The sequence below is a fragment of the Anas platyrhynchos genome, chromosome 14, assembly GCF_047663525.1.
Source record: "Anas platyrhynchos isolate ZD024472 breed Pekin duck chromosome 14, IASCAAS_PekinDuck_T2T, whole genome shotgun sequence".
In the NCBI taxonomy this organism is placed as follows: domain Eukaryota; kingdom Metazoa; phylum Chordata; class Aves; order Anseriformes; family Anatidae; genus Anas; species Anas platyrhynchos.
Window position 1 is genome coordinate 13,736,516 of NC_092600.1, and position 7,309 is coordinate 13,743,824.

The following is a 7,309-nucleotide window of genomic DNA, read 5'->3' on the forward strand; positions in this document are numbered from 1 at the left end:
TGTTTAATTCCTTCCCACCTCAGCGCTGCCTTCTCGCACAGCTCCGTTCGCTAGGTCTGCACACAGAATATTAGGGATTAATGAGACAGGTGATTAAATACAGCTCTGCTTAAATTCAGTCCCAAGAGAACGGCTGTGGAACTGCCCTGCTGTGAATTAGGCAATAAAGCGGGGGAAAGCAGCGAACATGGCAGGGACTGGTTCTGTTTCATTAGCGCTCCTGTGCCGAATGGCCCCAGCACCTCTGCCGGGCAGAAAGGCAGCAGGGGCAATGGCAGCATGATTTTGGCAACCCTGTGCAGGCTCTGGTCTCGAGCTGCCATCCTCAGCTGCCAAGGCCAGGCACAAATGAACATGCAAGGGCTGGAAATGCAAATGGGAGGGGAAAATGGGGCAAAACAAGCTCCTTCCAGCACCTCTAAGCCACAGGCCTAAGGGAGCAGCAGCCAGCACCATCATCCCCTTCTTCCGGGGGAACCAGGGGCAGGGATTTGTGTTGTGCAGCCCTGGGGAGCTGGGATTGCAGTAAGATCCCAGATTAAGGAAATCTCAGCCCTAGGACCATAAATAAGCCATCAACTCTCAGCATCAAAGCCCCAAGCCCCGAGCCCAGCTGTCCCGTGCAGCCGGGGATGTCTGGGTGCTGGCAGCTCCGAGATGCCATCGAGGCTGCCCAGCCCATGCCCTCTGCTAGCAGCTTCCTTTTCTTTCCAAGACACTGGGATAAAAGCTACCCGGGAGCATCACTAAAGTGGTTAAAAGCAGATAACTTGAAAACCTCCATCTGCTTGTGAGGCTCCGCTGAGAGCCAAGAGGGCGCACAAGCTGAGCTCCTTGTGCCCAGCAGCAGGGCACAGCTCCTGCTAAAACATCTGGGTTGGTGCTCCTCCAAACCTCACGTCCAGATCAAGCAGTGCTTTACCTGCATTCAGCACAAGCTGAACACGAAGAGGCCAATTCTTGGTGGCACAGGGGTTCAAAGTTCCCATTTTCTTCCCCGTTACCCACAGGACAGGTCCAAGGGGTGCTGAGTGCTCAGGAGCAGAGCAGGCTGCCTGCAAACCTCTTCTGCTCCTCGAGGCTGGCTCAGAGTTCATGCCCCAGGCTGCAGTCTGAGGGAGCGAGCCAGCCCTGAGTGCTTCTGATGGATATAAAAAGGCTACGCAACCAGACGTGCACTTAAGCAAGTATATTACCGAGCAAAATGACTTCAGTTTGACTAAGCTAATTAAAAATGGAACAAAGCAATGATCAGATTAAGGTCATAATTAATAACTCCATAGGTTCAAATTATCCAGTCACCAAATAAATACTGCATGTCAGCGGAGGAAGCCGCAGCAGATAACTGCAGGGGATGGGTGCTTGCGCAGAGCTCTGGCGGAGGCAGCAGCAGCTCCCTGTGAGCGCAGCTCCCCGAGACAGCGCGGTGGCCTTGCTCATAAGCCCTTTGGGAAGGCACTGCTCAACCACACCATAATGATTTGTGGGATAAGCCACAAATCAACACTACAAGAAGCCACGGGGCTCAGGTCTCCGAGCAAGAGAGCCCCACGGCACGGAGCATCTCTGCCCCTGCCACCCCGCATCCCCCAGCAGCCTTGCCTGGGCCATCCCCGTGGCCATGAGCTCAGTGGTGCAGAGCAGCAGGGTGCCCTCCCAGCCAGCCCTTTGCCACCAGATTTCCCTCCAGCTCAGCAGCCAGGAGGGAGAACAGCACTGCCATGCTCACAGCAGCTTCACAGCAGCCTTGGGCTTCTTAATTAGAAGAGACATAACTGCCTGTGGCACGGGTTTGAGGTTTGTGGCCTGCTACCCAAGCCCCCAGGAGGCTTCAGGAGGACATGGCAGAGCCCATGCAGAGCCATGCAGAGCCCAGCATGGGGAAAACTCAGCACTTTCTGCTCATCCCGGCCACGGAGCTGGGTCTGAGCTGCAACAACACCTCCCATCCCATCCCATCCCATCCCATCCCATCCCATCCCATCCCATCCCATCCCATCCCATCCCTCGCAGGGCAGGGAGCCCTCACAGCACACAGGGAGGGCAGGTAGGAGCATGGCAGTGGGATACCACCCAACCATCTCCCTGGATTACTGTACCAACCAAAGCTGCATACAGATTTGCTGGATGCAGGCAGGGAGCTAGAGCCAGGCAAGCAAAGTGCTGCTTCCCCCCAGCACAAAGCTCCCCTGGCTCTGTACCATGGGGTGGGTTCTCCCGGCCTTTTGTAGGCAAGAAGGTACCAACAAGCTCCTCAGCCTGGCCACCAGCTGTGGACAGCGATGAGCTCTGCCACCCCATCCAGGTCGGCAAGGGGCAGCAGCTTTTGGCCTCATGAATTTGGTGCCCATCAGGTGTGGGTGAGCAGCACCCGGTGGTGACCTCCTGCTGTGGGAAGCGATGTGCTGGGAAACTACAGAGCTTGGAACAGGCCAAAGCAAAAACATTTTCCTCCGCGAATACCTCCTGATGCAGTTTCTCTCCACTTTTAAGCATGGACAGAGCCTTTTGCAAACAGCCTAACAGAATTTTTACATGTACTTACGCTCAGCTGTTCTAGGAGCCTGTTGAAGACCCTCTTTTTGGGTGGCTGCATTCTTTGAAGAAGCAGCCCTACTGTAAATTGATGCTGGGATTTGGGGCATTTACATCCCAAATCCTCAGCATTTGGCCAAGTTCATATTTTAAGAGGGTTGTTGCGATCCTCTGGTTGCAGGGTAGTTTTGTCTGCAGCAGCTGCAGCAGAGGAGCCAAGAATAGGAGCTTTTGCCAATTACATGATCCTACTGTTAATTATCTTCATTAAGAACATGCTGCTGGTGACATCTCCATGGCACTTGGGTCCCACGTCCCTGGAGCTGCACCTGGGGATGGATCCAGATCATTCAGGGGGCTCAGGGGTGATGGGGGTGGTGGGGCAGGGAGCATCGCATATCCCTGGCCTCCTTCCTCCCTGTGCAGGAGGAAGAGGAGGGAGCCGGGGTGCCCAGGGATGCTCCAGCCCAGTCCCCAACATGTCCCCATGCTCAGGACACGAGGGATGGGGAAAGCTGAAACGTCCCCTCCTGTTCCTCCCATCCCAGTCCGTTTCACAGCCCCACAGTCACTGTTTACAAAAAGGAAATGCTTTGCTGTGAGGTAATCCGGCTTGTTTGCAAAAGCCCCGAAGGCTCATTTTAATTGCGAGTAAATGATTCTTAACAATATAAATCAGAGCCAGCAGAGGCCGGGAGCGTTTGTTATATCTTGCACTGTAACCAGGAGTCAAGAAATGAATTAGGCTCAAATTGAGAAGGGGAAGGTTTCAATCTGAAATTGGGCAAATATGAGACTTCATCAAGTCGAGATAATCACTGTGTGGGATAATAATGAGGCTTCAGCTTATCAGTTTTGCACGGAGAATCCCTCACACGCCTGCAGCAGATTTTGCTGCCGTAAGCATTGCAGGAGACAGCTCCATGAGGGAGCCAACGGGGGCAAATGCTGCGGCAACCCCGTGCCCCCGGCCCACTTTGGGTCCCAAACCCACCTCAGGGGACCCCAACACCACTGTAGGCAATTCCTGTCACATGCTTAAAACAAGCTGGTTTTGGAACTCCTTCCCAAGAAATGGCACCAACTTGCACCAGGGGAGGCCCAGAGCAGGCCTCAAGCAGGATTTGGTCCCGCAGAGGGTGGCCGAGCACTGGGACGGGCTGCCCGGGGCACTGGGGGGGTCCCCACCCCGGGGGTGTGTAAGGGACCTGTGGACGTGGTGCTTGGGGACACGGCTCAGTGGGGGCACACGGTCGGTTGGGGGCGTCTGGGCCTGGTGAGCCCACAGCTCTCCTCCAGCCAGGGGGGCTCCATCATCCTTATCTTTCACCCAGCGCCTGGTGGTTTGTTGTGAAGGGCAGACTCACATCCTTAACGACCTCTGTTGGCTAACCAACCCCCTCCTATCAGCCTGAACGCAGCACAAAAATAATTCATGTAGTTTCCCAACAAGCCGGTGGTCTCCAGATACGAGGCCAACAGCCCATCGGGCAAAGGGGGAAGGGTTCACACCAACGCTGCCCTCGCGGCAGCACACGCTGTGCCCTTGGTAGTGGGTTGGTCACGGTGCCACGAGGAGATGCCACAAAGTCACCCACGACACTCATGGGCTGAGCAGGGGGAAAAAAATCCTGCCTGAAGGCACGGTGGATTTTTTTCTTGACTATAAATTACATTTTTGAACCAGAGATGAAATCTCTCCTGGGAAAAGGTTGGAAAAATCTGCTGCAAACTCAGGAGAAAAATGCACTTCTGCCACTACCCATCCAGGCTGGTCCTTGGCCCCCAAGAACCGTCGGGGGGCTGCCCAAATGGGGGCTGGGGAGCAGCCCCTCGCCTTAACCCCTCATGTCTAGAGCTGCGGCTCTGGCAGGCACAGCGGTACAACCTCTGGGAAGGGCTGACCTGAAATAAAGCACTCCTTGTGCTCGCTTGTGCTCTGTCTCCTATTAATTTTCAGCGGAAATCTGCCCCGAGCCCTCCTTTATTTAATCCAGAGGAGAGGGGCATTTAATCACGTTTCCTCTGCTCTAATTGCCTGCCCTCGCAGCGTCTCTGCTGGAGACAAGGCGATGCTCTGGGCAGGCACCTGCCGCTTGCATGCCTCGCTGTCCTGCTCAGTCCTATTTCCTTTTAAAAGTCCTTTTCCACACCTGGGGGCCTTCCCATAACTGTGGGGAAAAAAAAAAAAAAGGCAAAAATCAATGTTTTGGCATCCCTGCTGGAAGAGGGGGCTGAATCCATGCCCAAAGTGGGAAACACCGGGAGCAGCGATGTATCCATGGGGTCCCAGGGCCTTTGGCGGTGCCCCAAACCCTCAAAATTCATCATTTTTGCATAGTGCCTTGACTGATCCCCAGTGCACGATCCCCTGCTGCTCCCCGCTGCAGCTTTGCTGCGTGCAGGCTCCACAAAATGCCACTTTTCCCTGCCAGCTCCTGAAGCCCAACCAAGCCCTGCTGTGGAGTCACGCTCTGAGTCTCGCCCTGCTTCCATGCCACCTGCAATGGTGGCTGGACTCAGATGGTAAAAAGATCCTCTCTTTCCCACACTGTGCCATTAGCCTGGGGAGCAGCAGGATCCCTTGCAAAGCTTCAGCAAGCGTGAAGGCAATCGCAGGGAGCAGGAGGAGAGCAGAAAGCTGCTGCTGCAGCCTGGGCTGGTACCAGTGGCTCTGTGCGAGGCCCCATGCGTGCACACATACACAACGTGCACACACACACAAAGGTTGCCTCTGCAAAACCCATGGCATGGGGTGAAGATGAGGCTGCAGAGAGCCCCGAGGGGTGCAGGCAGGGATGCTCGCAGGGGTGCTGGCCCCAGTGCCACATCCTCGCACAAAGGCGGTGCAAGAGCAGAGGATGTTTCCTCCCTTCGCTGCCCTGCCTCAATTCCCCACTTGCAGAACAGAGACAGAAATACCTTGGTGCCTCAGCAGGGAGCCAGGAAAATAAACGCGATCTTTGAGAAGCACTCAAATTTTGGCATTTCTCCATTTCGCTGCGTTTCTTTGCAACTGGAGTTTATTATGAAGAAGCCCCTTGAGGTCAGACAGCACACAGCCCTTGGAGACCTCTCTGGGGGCACCTCCTGCACCAAGCCCCACATGAACACCCATGAGGACGGAGAGGTGGTGGGAGATCTGTGGTGCACGAGGGTTAATGGAGCGAGTTTGAGTCCCTTAATTTAAAATAAGCTTTTTCCACTGGAAGCTGCCGGGCGTGCGGAGCAGCACTCATCGCTCCGGGGATGTTCAGCGCCACCGAGACAATTTCAGGAGTAAACATGGATTTTTAATGTGCTTATTATGTCCAAACAGCTTCAATAACCTTTCCCAGAGCAGTGATCAGCTTTAACATGAAATTCCAAAAATGGATTTAAGGAGAGCATCTTTGTCAGGCAGGCTGGTTAAACAGCGGCGTGCTGCTCTCAGCCCCCTGCCCCTGCTTCTGACGGTTCTGTCCCTCAGCTCCCACACAGCTTGGGCTGCTCTTGCCAAGGAGCCATCCCCATGGGGGGCTACTGTCCCTCCAGACAGCCCCTGGCCAGTTCCAGCCCCTTCTCTGCTTGCAGACGTGCCCAAATTTGCTGCTCTCCAAAAGCAAGAGCTGGGCGGAGATGTGCACCCAGTCTGTGCTTGGAGCTGAGTGAGCAGTGCAAATAGCTTCTGTTCCTCTTATAATCTGCTCTCCCAAATGACACATTCAGCTCCTCATCTGAGATTGCTCCCAAAAGGCTCAGCCTGGAGTCCCAGACACACTCAAAGACACGGGCACTGCCCGGAGCTGCAGGCAGCCAGCAGGAGCTCACCTGCTGAAACCGCGGCATCGCGACACCCCCTGCTTCCCACAGCAACGAGGGAGCAGCTGGGTAACAGTCCCCATCCATCCACATGCATTCAGATAAATATCACTTTTTTATTTTTTAGCAGAGCCCTCTACCATTTCAGTCACACCACAGGTTCTGTTTCCACACCACGCTTTTGATGGCACACGGCGCAGAGCGGTGCCACCACTCCCACAAGGCTGCACCAAGCATTTCGGGACAGGCTGCGCCTCCCTGCTGGCTGTGGGGCCGGGATGTTGCTTTGCAGCCTGTTGAGCTCTGCAAACATCTGCAGAGCTTAGAGAAGCCCCTGAGCACTGGTCTGTGCTGAGTTAAGCAGCATCAAGCCCAGAGCCACGGGAGGCGAAGGGGCTGGGGATGCTCTCGTGCTCCCACCCGTGGTGGTTTCAATGAGAAATTGCTCGTTAGCGCAGGCGGTGCTTTGTGACCGCCGACCTGTAGCACAACACATCCCACTGGCAGGTCGCAGAGCTCAGGAAGGAAAGCAAGAGGCAGGCTTTGTGACTTGTAGGCGTGCGTTCAATATCGGCTGAAGAACGATTCTTCCTGCCCGCGCGTTTGGGATCGCAGGGTGCTGCGTTACCGATGGGCTGGGGGCGCACGAGGCAAGCCCACTCGAGGGGCTTTGCAGGCCCGGATGTTTTGCCCCAAGCTGAAGCCAGCCGCTGGTGGGACATGTGGCCCTGAGCCACCTGGGGCTGGTGGCACCTCCTGAGGCTCGGCTCAGCACAGAGCAGCCGCTGCCATAACCTGGTCTGGGCGCAGCGCTCACAAATTGTTACAGCCGTCTCCAAACCCATCACAGGGGTTACCCTCATAAACTCCAGGTGAACTTCTTGGTAGCATCCCAAATGCAGCCGTGGTGTTTTTGCTGAGGCTGTATGCAGCACGCTGGCTGGGAAGCCCCTTGGTGGGCACCAAGGAAGCC